The sequence below is a fragment of the Protopterus annectens genome, chromosome 12.part0 (genome assembly GCF_019279795.1).
Source record: "Protopterus annectens isolate FY-2018-M chromosome 12.part0, PAN1.0, whole genome shotgun sequence".
NCBI lineage: Eukaryota > Metazoa > Chordata > Ceratodontiformes > Protopteridae > Protopterus > Protopterus annectens.
The window spans coordinates 179688919-179706849 of NC_056746.1; the positions used below are offsets into that span (position 1 = coordinate 179688919).

Consider the following 17931-nt stretch of genomic DNA (forward strand, 5'->3'; position numbering starts at 1 on the left):
TGTGGCATTATTCCTTGGGTGAAGACAGGCAACACTTTTTAATGAAAGAGCAGCTTGAGGAAGCTGGCATCATAGAAGGCGATGTCAGGGATGTCATCCATGGTCCTCCCCATTGGGATTCTTACCCCTTGTATGCAACAAATCCTCACCCCTAGAGCTTCCTTTGTCCAGTTTAGTTGTGTCCCTGTTGAAGATCAATACAAAGCTGGACTGGAAGGAACTCTTCTTTGTGAAGAAGCCTTATTGTTGCATATCTGGAAGAGGAGTTGTTTTTTTTTTTATTCTGTATCTTTTATTCCTAGAGTCTGTTGACCACTGGGACTTCCCCAAATGGATTTAATCCATTCATTCCATCATACTGGGGACATATCCTATATATTAGAGAGACAAGATATCATACAGGGAGCTATCAGGTTTGCTTTTCTCACAGACATCCTGGCAATTAAGGGTATATTTGTAGGCCATAACCTCACACTCTATGGCTGATTTAAGCGCCTGTATCACAGTAGGGACCTGCAATGCTCCTCTGTGTGCCCCTCTGTCTACATCTGTTTACCTCCATACCTGTCAAGAAGACTTAACATCATCAGTATGGGAGTAACAAATCCATGTCCTCTCAGTCATCCAGTTACTCCTACTCAGGCTTTCACTTGCACCAGGGAAGTTTAACCATGCAGTAACCACCACCCCCTCCCCGTAATAGTCTAGCTTGAGCTTCTCACTCCCATCCTTTCCCCACCACCCTCTTCAAGTGCAGAGCCATTAGCAAAACTTGTTTTATTTGGGACACAGTCAAGGCGTATTCACGCTGTGCCACAACATTTCCTGAGAAATTCATACCATTGAACTCGTTTGTTTGGCATCTTTCTAGATGCCGCTTTCTACAACCAAACTATTGTCACCTTCCTCCAGTACTTAGATGTTGCTCTGATTTTTAAAGAGAAGCTGCTTATTTCAGAATAGTTCAAAAAAATCTTACTACCTATTCATTTAACAAACTAAGATGCAGATAATGTGAACTTGAATGTTATCTGGAGCCATCAGTCTGTTGAAATCAGGGTCTTCCAAAAATGAATAAGTCAAAAGCAAAACAATTAATTCCTTTTGAAATTTTGTTTTTTTGGTTTGGGGAGTGCTGACCACACTCACTTATACAGGGAGATTTATTGCTTACACCCTCTGATTTAGTTTCATAGGATCGCTGTAAGCCATTGACTGATATTTTTATTTTATTTTATTTGTATTTTTGAATAAGTATAGTTTTATTAAATCATTATTTAGAGGTTATGGTGTAGAAAGAGAGGCCAATCAGCATTTAAGAAGGATGCTACTTTAGAAGTTAAAGGGTATAAATGGTAAGAGCAAGAGAGCAGTGTGATATAAATGAGACGGAACAAGTGGATATGTCCAGTGTTGTATAGATAAGAGAGAGTGAGAATAAAGGAACGAAGGTAAGGAAACAGATATACAAATTGTAATCTGGTCAGTAGAGTGAGGTGTATAGTTGGAAGTGGATGACTACTGTCTGTTCTGTAGATGTTCATCGTGCATACAGCTGCAGTAATCACAGATGGGTTTTCTGCCGTCAGGCGGGTCCTCGGTCGGCCGAATTCCAAAGTCTAGGTCCGGCGTCGGTTGTTGTCGCTTTCTTTCCTGACGTCAGTGAGGCAGGGGTATATAAGACACAGCCGACGCCATTTTCTTCAGTCTTTTTTGCCGCGCGGTGCCCGAAGCAGAAGCAGTTCGCAAGTGCCGGTCGGCCAGCTCCTGAATTTACGAAAATTGGAAACCAAGTCTTCTTTAAAGCTAAGTACCCGTTGAAACTTTTCTTGCCTCAGACCGATGTCAGAAAAAGTTAACAATTGTATTTCTTGTGGGAAGCAAATACCGCATAAGGATTTCCATTCCCTCTGCATACCTTGTTTAGGCCCAGACCACAACGTCTCGGGCTGTCGCTTTTGCGCTACTTTCAATAAACGCACTATTAAGCGTCGGGTGGAGTTCGCCCAACACCTTTTTGGAAAAGCCTTTGATTATAAAATGTCATCGGAGACTCCAATTACCGTTTTGTCCAAAAAACGCAAGGATAAGGACCGACACGCGAGGTCCGCGGTCTCCACCGACACCACGCCAAAACCGGCTACACGTGGTCCGGTTCTCAGCGAGACGCCTATGCAGTCCCTGACTACCGACGACACTTCTTTGGTGGTGTCTTCTGTAACCGAGACGGCAGGTACCTCGGCCCATACCCAGACTACAACCACCGAAGCCACTGTGAGCGCTGAGCCTTCTAATGTGGACAGGTCCACTTCCACCCATGGTGTCTTTAGACCCTCATCTTCCTTTTCCATTAAGGCCTTTACTAAGTCCAAATCAGCCAGGCATCCCAAGAGGCCTGTTGCACAGGGCCCATCTCCAGGCCCCATGCCTAAAAAACAGATGCTTAAAATGGCTGAGGGTTTAATTACTCTTATCAGGGGTTCCCAACCCCCTCCGGACAAGAGACCCAGAGTGGAGGAAGATTCTCCCTCTTCTGATCAGGGCTCCATTTTTTCAGAACATTCTGATGTAGAGGAACACTCTTACTCCCCTTTTGAGGATTCTGATGCAGAGCAGTCCATTCCTTCTGTATCTCCTCCAGAGGATTTTTCTTTTGGGAAAACCTTGCACACCTTGAGGTAACACTTCCATTGGGAAGGCCAAGACTTTTCTGATTCCAAGAAAAGACTTAGGGAATTTCTTTTGTTACCTCAACACAGACCTCTGGCGATACTTCCTGTCCTGGACATACTTGATGTTTATTCGGAGGCTTGCCTTAATCCGGATTCCCTGCCTCCTGCCCCAGTCAAGCCTGATAGGTACTACAGAGTTCCTAACTCTCACCAATTTCTTTACAAGAGCCATAATGCTGACCCTGAAACCATTTCTCAAGGCCCCAAGGGAATGAAGGCCTCTACTGCTAAGAATCCACTTCCTTCCGATGGAGAGTCAAGATCCTTAGAAAGGTGGAGAAAAAAGGTATATACCTCGGCCACCCTAGCCATGAGGGCCTTAAATTGTCAGTTCCATATGCTTAAATATCAGCAGTTTCTGTTATCACAATTAAGAAATAAAATGTCTCAACCTGAAAAACCAGATTTAAAGGAGTTGCAGGATATGATGCATAGTGCAGAACAAGTGGGTAAACACACCTTACAATGTGGCTATGATGCCCTAGAGGCCTCAAGTAGAGCTGCTGTTACAGGATCAGTCATTCGTAGACATGCATGGCTTAGGGAACAAATCTTGCCTGATCATGTGAAAGCTAAACTACTAGATGCTCCTTTATAAAAGGATGTGCTATTTGGTACTAATGCTGAGGAGATACTACGGAAAATGGAAGAAAAAGCCAAATCTATGCAAACTGTCAAAGCTTTTCTACAGGTTCAACCGCCACGCTTTTAGCAGAAATTGGCCTTCTAAAACTGGTCCTTTCCAGCCACGGACAAGCCCCAAAGAGGTAGATACAGGCGCACAAGGGGCAGAGGACAATCACAAGGATCATATAGAGGCAGGCAATGGCAAACTCCAGCACCAAGAGGTGGCAAAGACAGTGCACAACAATACAGGAAACAAACCCAATGACTTCTTCCTTTCCATGCCAAGCAAGTCTCAGCTGGCAGCACCCTTGGGAGGAAAGCTGGCATTATTTACAAGAAATTGGCATATTGTCACAACAGACAAATGGATCCTGGACGTTATAAACAGAGGCTACAGATTTCATTTTCACACTCTTCCAAAAATGAGAGGCATGCCAAATCTGCCACACAATCAAAGGGCAGAGGCACAACTACAAATTTCAAAGCTCATAGACATGAAAGCTATTCAAGAGGTACCTACTCACGAACAAGGTCAAGGTTTTTATTCCAGGCTATTTCTGGTACCAAGGAAAGGAACCGACTGGAGACCCATTTTGGACTTATCCATCCTAAACACATTCTTACTCGTACCAAAATTCAAGATGCTCACATTACAGTAGCTTCTTTCCATGCTGGGCAAGGAGTTTTGGCTGGTAACATTGGACCTCAAGGAGGCATACCTGCATGTCCCTGTCAGACAAAGCTGCAGAAGATACCTCAGATTTCTTGCAGGTTCAATCCACTATCAATTCTCTGCATTGCCCTTTGGCTTATCTACTGCGCCCAGAGTATTCACGAAATGCCTGGCATCAGTAATTGCCTACTGCAGACTTCAAGGGATACAAATTTACCCTTATTTGGACGACTGCCTGATCCAAGCGGACAGCAAACACATACGTCTGGAACATCTGGCTTATGTAACACGGTTACTGAATTCTCTGGGATACACAGTCAACAAAGAGAAATCCAGGCTAACACCATCTCAGAAAATAACTTTCCTGGGTGCCAACTTGGACACAAACACCCAGATGGCCTATCTTACGCCAGAAAAACAGGGGCAACTAACTCAGTACTTCAAAATGCTAGCAAATTGTACCAGGCTTACTGCAAGGAAAATCCTGCAGGCTCTGGGCTTCTTGGCATCTTGCATTCTTTTAATCCCATGTGCAAAGTTGCATATGAGGAAACTTCAATGGTACCTAAAAAACCTATGGTCTCAACACAGCCAGTTTGGAAACAATAATACCAATAATTCCATGTTTGCAAAAGGAATTTCTATGGTGGGCCCAAGCATGTCAAACAAACACAGGTCTCCCATTCTGCAAGCCTCAAGCAAATCAAGTCATCACAACAGACGCATCAGATTACGCCTGGGGGGCGCACATGACAGACAGGTGCATCCAGGGCAAATGGTCCCAAAAGGAAAAGCACCTTCACATCAATCAAAAAGAAATGCTAGCAGTGATAAATGCAATTACAGCTTTCAAGGACCTCCTGCATCCAGGACAATTATTGATAAGAACAGACAACACCACAGTAATGTGGTACATAAACAAACAAGGAGGAACACATTCATACCCCCTGTGCAGACTAGCCATGACACTTTGGAACTTGGCTCTGGAATGGCAAATCGAACTTCAAGCACAGTACTTGCCAGGTTTGGAAAACACGCTGGCAGACAATCTAAGCAGAAATATGACAGATCCACACGAATGGAAGTTGCATCCTCAAGTGTTTACAAAGATAATCTAAGCGTGGGGAAGGCCAGACATAGATCTCTTCGCCTCCCACAGGAATCATCAATAGGAAAAGTTCTGTTCAAGGACCTTTCATCCAAAGGCCTGGAGAGTGGACGCCCTTTCATTCAGTTGGGCAGCATGGACAGTTTACGCTTTCCCACCTCTGCCTCTTCTGCCCAAGGTGCTCTTGAAAGCAAGAGCAGAAAGACCGAAGATGATACTGATTGCTCCAGACTGGCCAAGACAACACTGGTACCCACTCCTGAGGAGCCTAACACATACTCCTCCCTGGTCCCTACCTCTAATGCCTCTTCTGCTGACTCAGCACAGCTACAAAACTCTTCACAGTCAGCTGAAAACACTCGATCTCGCTGCATGGAAAATTCCTTAACACCACAACAGACCCTACTCCCCAAAGAGGTGCAGGATGTCATTTTGGAGGCCAGAAGGCCATCTACTAGAAAGGCTTACTCCGCAAAATGGAAACGGTTTTGCTCTTGGAATGAGAAAAAAGGCCAGGACCCTAGAAAATTGAATTTGCCTCAGGTGTTACAGTATCTAGCTGAGCTGCTGAACAGTGGACTTTTATTTTCCTCCATAAAAATCCATGCCTCAGCCATTTCTGCAGAATTCAACACTGATCCACCCTTATTCTCTCACCCACTCTTAAGACAGTTCCTCAGAGGGGCTAAGAATATAAGACCACCAAGGAAACAACCAATGCCAACCTGGGATCTTAATTACATTCTAGAAAAATTAACATTGCCTCACTTTGAACCAGCTGCCTCAACAGATTTGCAATATTTGTCCTGGAAAACAGCTTTCCTTCTGGCCATTACCTCAGCTCGTAGGGTTTCGGAACTACAAGCCCTCATGGCTGTGCAGCCCTTTCTCATCTTCCATCAGGACAGGGTTTCCCTTCGAACCAACCCGTCATTTATGCCTAAAGTGGTATCCAGGGTAGCTTTAAATCAAGCCATACACTTACCTACCTTTAACCCCAATCCTCAAAACAAAGGGGAAAGGCTGCTACATTCCTTAGAACATCCATAGACAGCTACGTTATTATTTGGACAGAACAAAGCCTTTCAGGAAATCAGAACAACTTTCTGTGTCCTATGATGTAGGAGCTCAAGGGAAGCCAGTTACCAAACAGACCATTTCAAAATGGATAGGCCACTGCATACGGTTTTGTTACTCCTATCATGGAAAATCTGTCCCTACAGGCATCAGATCCCACTCCACCAGGGCCACAGCTACCTCTACAGCCTTCCTCAGAGGAGTTCCTACCAAAGATATTTTGGAGGCAGCCACTTGGAGTTCTGTGCATACCTTCACAAAACACTACCATCTGCCTTTATATTCCAAAACTAGAGCAGGCTTTGCCACTGCTGTGTTGCAGGGCATTCTGGCTCACCCCAGTTCCACCTAGTGCCTACCACCCTGTGCGTAGCTTTGGGATTCTACCCATCTGTGATTACTGCAGCTGCATGCACGATGAACATAGTACAGTTTTGTACCTACCATAAATGTAGATGTTCGAGTGCTAATACAGCTGCAGTACAGTTTTCCCTCCCTCCTTCCCCTCTTGGTAAAGGCCTAGGGCTTAACCCCTCTTCATACAACCTGATTGGGTTATCCTTCTATGGTATATTTGCTTGCAACTACTGATTTTTGATTATATTGCATTGCATGTATATAAATATAATTTATGTATTGCCTTCCTTCTGGGGGCACCTGACATCTGGGGCAAGAAAGACTGAAGAAAATGGCGTCGACTGTGTCTTATATACCCCTGCCTCACTGACGTCAGGAAAGAAAGCGACAACAACCGACGCCGGACCTAGACTTTGGAATTCGGCCGACCGAGGACCCGCCTGACGGCAGAAAACCCATCTGTGATTACTGCAGCTGTATTAGCACTCGAACATCTACATTTATGGTAGGTACAAAACTGTACTTTATGATTTTGGTGGTTAAGTAACATGACTTGCAAAACTGGATTTGCATTTGTAGAGATCAGATATGTCAATCATTGTAGGCTTAGGCAGTGGCGTTACAGAAGAAGGAACCTTGAAGGTAAGTTATTAGTTTAGAAAATGATGGTAATAGGTAGAGATGGGGATAAAATATTTTAGTATGGGTAATGCTGGAGAGAAGAGAAAAAAGGAGGTTGGAGAAAACAGAAGAAAACAGAAGCAGCGAAAAAAAAAGAGGAATGATTGAGATGTGATAATGTTTAGTTTGGTATAGTTAAAGATTCATGGCCAGTGACTTTTGGGATGAATTTATGGGCTTCCATCCATTCGTATGTTTGAAGTTTGAGTATTGCAATGGTTTTACACCATGTAATACACAGAGGAAGCTTGTTCTGTATGTAAGACAGGTGCTGAATGATGAATTTATTCCTGAATTTTGAATTGTTGATATTTTGGCATATCTTCACATGCCCAAGTATCTTAAAGTACTATACAATACGTAACATGACTTAAATCCATTCCATTCCCTGTAACCTCTCATGTTACTCTACCATTGAAGTCATCCCCTGAATACCCCTTCATTTCTCATCTTTCCCACCTTCCTTCCACTCTTCCTTGACTTTTCCCTCCCTTCTTCCTTCCCTCTCTGTAAAACTTATTCTCTATGCTGTCTATTGTGAATAGGTACTGTATATGCTGCAGTTTGAATTATGTAACTTCTATTAAGGTTTAAATGCTTGTAGTTGCTCTAGTTACAGTTGATGTCCTTACATTCACTTCTGTAGTATTCTTAAGTTATGGGATTCCCTGCCGTGGAAGCCTGACTTTTGCCTGCATACCAAACCTAGTGTTGCTTTAAGGTACATGAAAGTCACATGTATGCTCCTTGCATAGTGTAGGGCATAAAGGTGACGTCTGGAAGTACCATCCTTAGAACATCTCTGCCACCAGTCTGAATGATTTTCCAGATCATCAGTCTGAACACCTATGTCATTTTCTACCAGTTTGAACGTAGTTTTCATTCGCCAGTTAAACACCTATGTCTTCTTGCTGGTACCAAGCCATTGCAGAGAAGTACTCCATTAGGGTTTGGTTTTTCTTGCCTTTTTTGTTGCTTGGGGGGGGAGGGGGTTAATGTCATACAGGAAGGGTAAATGCCAGTACAGGAAACAGTCTCCCATAAAGACTGCCACAATAAGTGTCTTTTTTGCCTAGAAGCTTTTTACGACCATACGACCTGTTTGATTTGTCAGGCTATCATTCCAAAATCCCTTCATAGTAGGCTTTCTTCCTTTTCTTTGTATCTTGAGAACCAGTGTCTTAAGCTTCTCACTAAAGATACAGTGAAAGGAACTTCCCACCCCGAGGGTCAACTGTAAGTGAAGAAGAAGGTCAAAAAGTTTAGACCAGAATCTTCTGATGTCCAGATTCTGACAGTTGTTTCTCCTGAGGTAGATGAGAACCTGGAGGTTCGCCTGGCTTTCTTGTTGGATTCTTCTGCTATGACCAGGTTGGAGGCCATCAAGGATCCGACTTGCTGCACGTCCGATGAGGCTTTGCAGATGTCCATTTTGGACATTCAGGGGGAACCAAGGCTGATTATTTCTGAGGGGCCTAGAGGTGTTCCACCCTAGAGGTGTTCCACAGATTTTAGTAAGGGAAGAAGTTCCTACTACTTTTACTGAATGCTGTCCTGGGTCAGAGTCTTCTAAGTTTTATATTGTGGATGTCCCATTAAAGAAGAAACAATAAACTAAACTAGCCATGTTTCTCCTGCTCCTAGGGATCCACAGAATGAATATCAGACTTTTACTCAGGGTTTGTTTAATGCCTTGATGGCATTACAGCCTCCTCAGAAGGTTTCTGTTCCAGCTCCCCCTTGGTCCTCTACTCCCCTTAAAAGGCCCAGGGAGCAGATTCCTTTGAGGAGGAGTTGGATTCTGATGAGTAATCCCTTGCTTACTCTTCCCAAATTCCTTCTCCTTTAAATTGTGGGTTAGAGAAATAGTCCTGATACTCCCTTTGAAGAAATTTAATTTGGGGACACAATCAACAGGATGATGGAGTTTTTTTTAAATGGGATTGTGCTCAGGTCTCTGAAATTCATAAGAGGTGCTATGAGTTGTTGCAGATAGAATCTCCAAAACCTTTGTTGGATGCTTTTTCCAATGCCTCTTTGCCCCCTTGCTCCAAAGAAGCCTGATAGGTGTTATATGGTGCCTGAGGATTGTAACTTTTTGTACAAATATCCTGCTGCTGACCCCTCAGTGGTGTCTGTAGCCTCTGGCAAGCCCTTTCAGTTGCTTCATTCACCTAAGTTACTGCCTTCTTATAAAGACTTTAGAACCAAGGAAAGGCTAGGTAAGAAGGTGTACACCTCAGCTATCCTGGCTGTTAGGGCTTTTAATTATCAGAGACGTATGTCCAGTTACATGTTGGTTCTTCTTTCTCAAGCTTGTCAGATTATTTCTGATCTCCCAGATTGTGAGGGTAAAACCTCTGCTCTTTTCTTGTTAGGGACTTCCTCTCAAGTGGTTCGTCATTCTGTTAAGTGTAGTTATGATGCAGCAGATGCCTCTTCTAGGGCTGCTGCTTTTACTTTAGTGATGAGGAGGTGTTCTTGGCTCAGACTTCAACTTTTACCTGATGATATCAAGGCTAAGTTGCTGGATGCTTTTCTTGATAATAATCTTTTGTTTGGGGCAGCAGCTGCTCGTTTAAGTCCCATCAGTATAAGGGGAAGGCCTTACAGTAACTCAAACGTGTGTTTGTCTCTCCTGTTACTAATTTTCAGACAAATTGCTTCAAAAAGCCAGTCTTTGTTCACAGGCAGTCTTACCCTCCTACTAGGGTTGCCACATTTCGTTGTGGCTTAAACTTTTCCAAAGCCACACTCCTCACACTGTCTGTAACACTGGCCATTTCCACCTTTTCAAATGCTCAAAGTGGGACAATTGTGGTACAAACATCAGATTCTGCAGGCCAAAACATATCCACGGCCAGTACAAAGGACAGAACTTCACTTTTTTTGCCTAAATAAAAGCTTATTCTTGTAGCATTTTAGTTGCTTATTCTGTTTCTGAGAACATTTAGGTGTTTCAGCTACAGAATAAATGTTTTATGCAACTGTAGAAAATTATAATAATTATTTTTACAAAAATTTTATAAAGTTTCAATTAGAATAGAATGGTAAGGGTAAACCATACATTATTATAGGTTACCAGGTAAAGCTAGGAGATGATGAAGGTATTTATAGGATGGAATTTTACCATGGATTTAGCTTAATTAATTTGTATGAGGTTAAACTATTGGCTGGCCTTTTTTGAATGTGTATAAAAATGGTCAATGGCTAGCAATTTATGTTCTGATGAAGCTTGGGAGTTACCTAAGTGAATGAGCTTAACTTAGACTGTGGTTTTATTTGCATGCAAATGTACTGTCGTTTTATTTTTATCAACTGTGTGCAGCATTAAAGGAGGTTTTGTGACTCGAGAGTGGTGTTTTGTTATTTACAGTTTTGGTTTGTGCTACTTTCTGTTTTATGCAACTATTACATAAAATATAGGAAATAATTTTGCCCTAAAATCTCAGGACATTGGCCATTTTTACATTTTTTTGCAGGACATAACTGCCCAAATAGGGACTGTTCCTCTCAAAGTGGGACAGGTGGTAATCCTATTTCCACCCCTTTCCTGCCCATTCCCCTCCCATTTTGTGACATCATCATGATGTCAGCCAATGGGGAACACCCTCTTTTTTCCATTCCTGATGCCTTTTTTTCTGCCAATTTATTATGCTTTTCTGTAAAAAAGCATAGCAAATCCACCGATTTAACAAACTCCAATAGTCTGTTTCTTTTTTTGAAACAGAATACTGGAGTTTGTACAGTGTTTTCCAGACTGCTGGACAATCAATTTGATTTCCAGATAGTCTGGAAAAAAAAACAGGTGGCAACCCTACCTCCTACTAAGGGCAAAAAGAGTGGCAAGCAGGCCCCTCCTGCTAAGGCTACTCAGACTTCAGAGATTCAGAAGTCTTCCTTTCCTGATAAACCAGATGCTGTATGACTGTCCATGTCTTTCCAGCCACATTCCACTTTCTCTCACCTTTCTGTTTCTCTTCCTGTTTGGCTTCAGATTACTCAGGATTCTTGGGTTCTGTCCATTATTTGCCAGGGGTATTTCATGGTGTGTAAATCCCATCCCCCTTTAATGGGCATTCCTCAGCCTCCCCAGGAGCAACTTCCTTTCCCAGAAGTTCTTTGAGATTTTTTGACTCAGGGTACTATTCAAGAGGTACTTGCATCCCAAAGGGAGAAGGAATTTTACTCCAGAATGTTTCTAGTGCCCAGAAAAGAGGGTATTTGGAAACCAATTCTAGACCCGTCTCATTTAAAGGCTTTTCTGAAGGTGCCCATCTTTTGGATGCTGTCCCTTCAGACTCTTTCCTCTTTTGCTCTCTCAGGCCTGTATGGTGTCTGTGAATCACAAGGATGCCTGTCTTGGTATTCCAATTCATCCCCTTTTCATGATGTTTTTTGCATTTCTCTGTTGCCTCCTGGCATTTTCAGTTCTCTGCTTTGTTCTTTGACCTTTCTATTGCCCCAAGGGTATTCACCAAATGCCTTGCTCCTTTGATTGCTTTTTGCAGGCTTCATGAGATCCAAATATTTCCTTACTTGGACTACTTGATGATTCAGGCATCCTCTCTAGAGATCCTTTTGCAAAATCTTCATTTTGCTGTTTCCCTTCTTCAGAGCCTGGGGTTCACAGTAAATTTCAAAAAGTCTTCTCTAACTACTTCTCAGGATCATGTCTTTCTGGGTTGCAGGATTCAGACGGTGCCTATGCTGGCATCCCTGTGTCTTCCAAAGGCCTTGACTCTTGTTTCTTTCTTTCAAAGTCTTCTTCCTCTGGACTCCATTTCAGCTAGGGAGTTTTTGATAGCTCTGGGTTTCATGGCAATCACCATTCCTATGCTATCTCTGGCCAAAGTCCACTTGAGAAAATTTCAGTGGTTTCTGAAATCAGTTTGGCTTCAACATGCACATCCTGTAGATTTTGTAGTTCCTCTTCTCCCTTGTCTCAAGAAGGAAATTCACTGGTGGATCCAGCAGTTGTCTCTAAATCCAAGGCTTCTTTTTCATCCTTTTCTTCCTTCTCAGGAATCGCTCACAGATGCTTCAGAAGTGGGATGGGAGGCAGGTTTTGGCTCCCTAAAGGTACAGGGGGTGTGGACGCCTCTTCAGCAGAAGGAGCACATCAATGTCAGAGATGAGAACTGGCTCTTCAGGATTTTCATCCTGTTTTCTCTTCAGGACTTCTCATGGTATTCACTGACAATACCACAGTGATTTGGTTGTTGTTTGTCTTTCGGCTATTTCTCAGTAAGGGGTCACCACAGCGGAACTCCGGTCATCTAATTATTGGCAGTAGATTTTTATGAAACACCGAGGTGCCAGCTCGACGCCCAACCTTCAGTGAAGGCACACCCATTTACGCACGCATGTCTTTCGAAGGCTACCCAATCACAGGGAGGACATGCAGACTCCACACAGAAGGCACTCCCAAGCCAAGCCGAGAATCGAACGGGAGAACCTCTTGCTGTGAGGTAACAGCGCTACTGCTGTACCACTGCGGAATACGTAGCACAGTGATTTGGTATATAAACAAAAAGGGAGGAACAAACTCTTACCTTTTTTGCCGGTTGAGACTTCTGATATGGGATCTTGATGTCAAGTGACTCTTCAGGCAGTTTACATCCCTTCAGATCAAAACATTGTGCCAGACACTCTGAGCAGGTCCTTAACTCAATGCCATGAATGGATGCTTCACAGGGATGTGTTTGTGGACATTGACCAACAGTGGGATACTCCTCAATTAGATCTATTTGCCTCCCCTCTGAACAGACAACTTCATCGATTTTGTGCCAGAGTTCCAGGTCCTCTGGTGTGGAAGCTGGACTCCTTCTCTTTTTCTTGGAAGGGGATATTTCTTTATGCATTTCCTCCCTTTCCTCTTATTCTAGAATTCCTGTTCAAAATTCAACAGAATGCTTCCAAAATCTTGTTGGTGATTCCCTTTTGGCCAAGACAGAATTGGTTCCCTTTTCTTCTGCATTTAGCCAAGGGCAGTCATCACAAGTTACCTCACAGGGTGGACCTACTCACACTGGGCAAGGGATCTCATCCATCCCCACCTGTGCACTCTTCAAGTGACACTATGGGTGATAAAATTTTGATTGCTCATAGACCCCTTTTTTTTCTGTAGACCTGCTGATTGTCTTGCAGGAAGCAAGGAAACTTAATATTAGGAAATCTTACTTATCCAAATGGACTAGGTTTTCTTTTTGGTCTGTTCTGTTTCCTGTTTGGTGTCTTTCTTGTAAACCAGAATCTACTTACTGAATGATTCTTTGGATCTCTCTTATTTGTGTGTGTTGCTCAGTGCTGGTTTGGCCTGTTCTTCTGTTAAAAGCCACTTATCAGCTGTCTCTGTCTCTTTGTCTCCTTCTTTAGCATCTAGATTTGAGACTAAACAATTCCTTAAAGGCATCCTTCACATTAGACCTCCCAGGAAGCCTGTTCCTCCTCCCTGGGATCTTAGTTTTGTTTTGGAGAAGTTGACTCAGTCTCCCTTTGGGCCTACTGCTTCAGCTTCTTTGCAATATTGTTCATGGAAGACCGTCCTTTTGTTAGCCCTTACATCTGCAGACGGGTGTCTGAGCTTTCAAGCCCTTATAGCTTGTCCTCCTTTTTTGATATTTTATAAGGATAGGGTGTTCTTGCGTACTAATCCTTCTTGTATGCCCAAGGTTGTTAATGAGTTGTCACTTAATAGGTTCATAGGTAGGTACTAGGCTATATCGGCCCAAGGGCCTAAGTAAGCCTAGCCAACAAGGTTCCCTGGCTTACGCCACCCACGAAAGTTAATTTCCTGTGCCCCTGTCGAGCAGAGCCACAGAAGTGATCCCCGGGGAGTATCTCCTATTTCTCCTATTTCCCATCCATTCATCAAGATTTTTCTTGAAGAATGCTAATGAGGAACTTTGCTTGACCTAGATGGGTAGCTTGTTCCAGAGTATAGGAAGTCTCTGGGACAGGAATTTATCCCTCCAGCATGTCCTGTTTATTGTAGTGACAAGGTTTAGGTCCCTAGAGCGTGTAGCTCGGAGGGATTGGGATTTCTTTAGGTGTAGCATGTCCAACAGCTCTGGGTTTAACATAGCTGTATGTTAGGCAGAGATCTCCTCAGACTAGGCAATATGCTACAGAGTAATGCTGAAGTTTTTTGAGAAGGTCAGTGTAGGGCATCTGTTTGAGGCCAGTAATCTTTGTGAGGTACTTCTGTGGTGTTTCCAGCTGCTGCAGATGTCTTGTGAGGTACATTCCAAAAGGGGCGTTGTACTCTATAATGGGTCTAATGAGTGCCGAGTAGAGAGGAACAATGACCTCTTTTTTCCTGGCTGAGAACACTTTTGTGATGTGTGCCACATAGAAGGATTTCCTGACTACTGTGAGGAGAGGCTACTGTCCACCTGGGTCCCAAGGTCTCTTATCACACATTCGGCATTAAGTAGACTGCCATATATGTAGTAGTTCATGGGTGCAGAGTTTTTACCAAAGGGGATGACAATGCACTTTTTGGCACTGAGCTTGAGGCCATTGCCTCTGACACCAGGCATCTGTCTGTGAGGCCCTTCTGTAGGATGTCCACATCATTTGGGGACTCAACTATGGCTCCTAGTTTGCAGTCATCTGCAAACTTCATTATCCAGAGGCCTTCTGTGTTAGCCTGTACTTCAGAGAAGTAGATACCAAACAGGAGAGATCCCAGGACTGAACCCTGTGGTACTCCACTTGTCACTGGTTTGAAGTCAGATTAGGAGTCTGCAACATTTACAGTGTGGGTTCTATCAATGAGCCAGTTGGCAACCCATGTTGTGACTTGGGGATTTATACGTAGTTTAGTGAGTTTAGCTATAATTCCAGAATGGGGAATGGTGTTGAAAGCCTTGGCGAGGTCAAGATAGGCTGTGTGAACCACCTTACTCTCGTCTATGGCTTTGGTGACTGCCTTAAAGAAGTCATTCAGGTTCAGAAGGCATGAATCTGACTTTCACAAACCCGAACTGGGTGGGGTCCAGAGTTTGGAGGTTACCAATGTCTTTGTTTGTAAGTTCCATGATACGTTCCATGGACTTGCAGACCAGGCTAATAGGGTGATAGTTCCCAGGATCAGTGGTGGTTCCCTCTTTGTGGAGTGGGATAACTGTTGCTGTGCACCATTCAGTGGGCACAAAGCCTGACGTGAGATTATGATTGAACATGGTGCTTAGGTGTGGAGCCAGTTCGTTCTGAAGTTCATGTAAAACGCAGCCTGGGATGTTGTCTGGTCCCATGGATGCTGTGTTTTTGGTTTTAGAGTGTGCAGCTTTTACCTGCATAGATGTGATTACAGGGACTCTGCAATCTTCCTGTATAGATACGGGCCCTTTAGGGGGTGGGGTGGGGGGTAAACTTAGCACTGAACCTATCTGCCAGGATGTTGGCAGTATCCGTTGGTTCTGTAATTTTCATGCCATTGTGCTGTAACTCAGAGCAGATCTGGGTGTTGCCATGTTGCCATTGAGATTCTTGACATAGCTATAGAATGCTTTGTGGTTGCCCTTAGAATCAGTGGCAATTTTGTTTTCGTAGCTAGCTTTGGAGGATCTTTTAAGGGATCTCAGCTTCTTACTGAGGCTGACCAGCGGATATCTAGGGTGATTAGCTTATGGTCAGATTTGACCGAGAAGTTGACTTCAGGTGTGGAACACTGGTCACTCATGTTGGTAATGACTAGGTCTAGGATATTGTTGCCTCTGGTAGTGGTGTGGATAAGCTGATCCAGGGCATTGGAATTTATGAATTCCAGAACGCGTTGAGCGAAGGAGTTGGTACATGAGTAGATTTCCCAGTTAATGGTGGTGTAGTTGAAATCGGCCATTATTAGGGTGTTTGGTTGAACCTTAATATTTTCCAGTATATCAAGAAAAGAGGGCTGGGAATCCTGGAGCATGGTGGGGGATCTGTAGCAAGCTAAAGTTTGGATTGCAGTTTTGCCCAGAGTTAGTTCCCCTTGGATAACCTCGGATGCATTATGCTGCGCAACTAGCCTGGAGGTATGGATATCCTTAATATGGACACACCTCTGCCTTTGGTGTTCTGGTCTAGGTTAGATGGCCGTAAAGTGTGGTATGACTTATAGCCTGGTAATGCAGGGGTGCTCTCTAGAGCCTTGAACCAGGTTTCGGTCACTGCACAGATATCGATGTTCTCCATTTTAAGGAGTGCCTCGAGTGAGTATATTTTGAGATTTAGACTTCTAGCATTGAGTAGCATTGCCCTCAGTTTTTGTTGTCTGTTCCTGTTACGGTGGTGAATTTGTCATTTGAACCTTGTCTAAAAGAGGCACTATAGGGGAGGCAAGACCCTTAGCTAGTATCCGGAATCCCAGGGGCGGCAGGTGCAGGCCATCTCTGGCAAAGCATCGTGGTCTGTCGACCTTGTCATCCCAGGCAGACAGATACTGGATCCCCTTAGAATGACACCAGAAGCTTAGCCAATTGTTGTACTGCTTATCATTCTGGGCGATGGCAGGATGCTTCTCAGGGCTAGGGTCATACCTGCCTGGGCTAGAAGATCGGAGAGCTCTTCCATGTCTCTTTTCATGTAGTCCAGGAGGTACATCTCAGGTCATTCACACCAACATGGACAATGACACAGTCATGTTTGTACTTGTGGAGTGACCTGAGTGCATGTGTTATGTGGCGGATCCTGGCACTCCTCAGGCAGCTGACAGTAACCTTCTTTTTGTTTAGCCTGGTGAGTGGGACATCAGTGTGCCTGACTATAGAGTCACCTATGACTAGTGTGTTGGGTACATTGTTTTGCCTTATAGGCTGTGGTTTATTGGCACACTGAGTCTGTGGGCTATGTGTCATTTGGGTTGTGTTGGGGGGTGGAAGTTGCTTGCGTTTCTGCTTTAGAGGTTTCTGTTGCTTGAGCAGATTATTATTGAGAGCCTCCATGAATGTTTTTGTGTTGTGTGGATTTTGGTGGTGTAGGTTTAATGGGACTGTGTGATGAGTGTGGAGTGGTGCAAGTGTTTACCTTCTCCTCTTGACTGTCAAGTTCAGTCTTGGTTGGAGAGAGCTTTGCCTCCAGTTTGGCTAGATAAGTGCATCTCTCACAGGTTGTGGTGTTGGGTGGTAGGAGGAGAGGGTTGTCTGTTTACATGAGGCAATTGCTACATTGCTCCAAGATGCCCAGATTCATCAGATAGGAGAGAATAATGGGAGATGACCCTTGGACATGCCTGAATAAAAAACTACTTTCCTCTAGACAAGTGAGGAAAGTGAGTATAAGAGCTGATGTTCTTCGTGTTTCACTGTTGCAGTCATTACATTTGGATAATCCTGCTGGCAGGTTGCCCTCAGTCGGCCTGAATTCCAAAGTCTTGGGTCCTGCGTCGGCTGCTGTCACCCCTTCCCTGATGTCAGGTCATCACGGGTATAAAAGAAGCAGCCGACGCCATTTTCTTCAGTCTTTCTTGCCGCGCGGTGCCCGAAGCAGAAGCATTTCGCAAGTACCGGTCTGCCGACTCCTGAGATTTTCGTGTTCGAGTTTCAGACCCGAAGTCTTCAATAAAGCTAAGTACCCCATTGAGGAAACTTTTTCTTGCTCCAGACTGATGTCAGAAAAAGTTAATATTTGTATTTCTTGTGGAAAGCAAATACCTCATAAGGACTTTCATTCTTACTGCATTCCTTGCC

The 17931-nt window shown here is 43.9% G+C and overlaps 1 protein-coding gene across 8 annotated transcripts in view; it reads left to right on the plus strand.

The window, feature by feature from the left end:
• The window catches only part of TRAF7 (TNF receptor associated factor 7), a 1047901-nt gene that overhangs the window by 400109 nt on the left and 629861 nt on the right, over window positions 1-17931 (plus strand). The gene's annotated exons all lie outside the window — the stretch shown is intronic.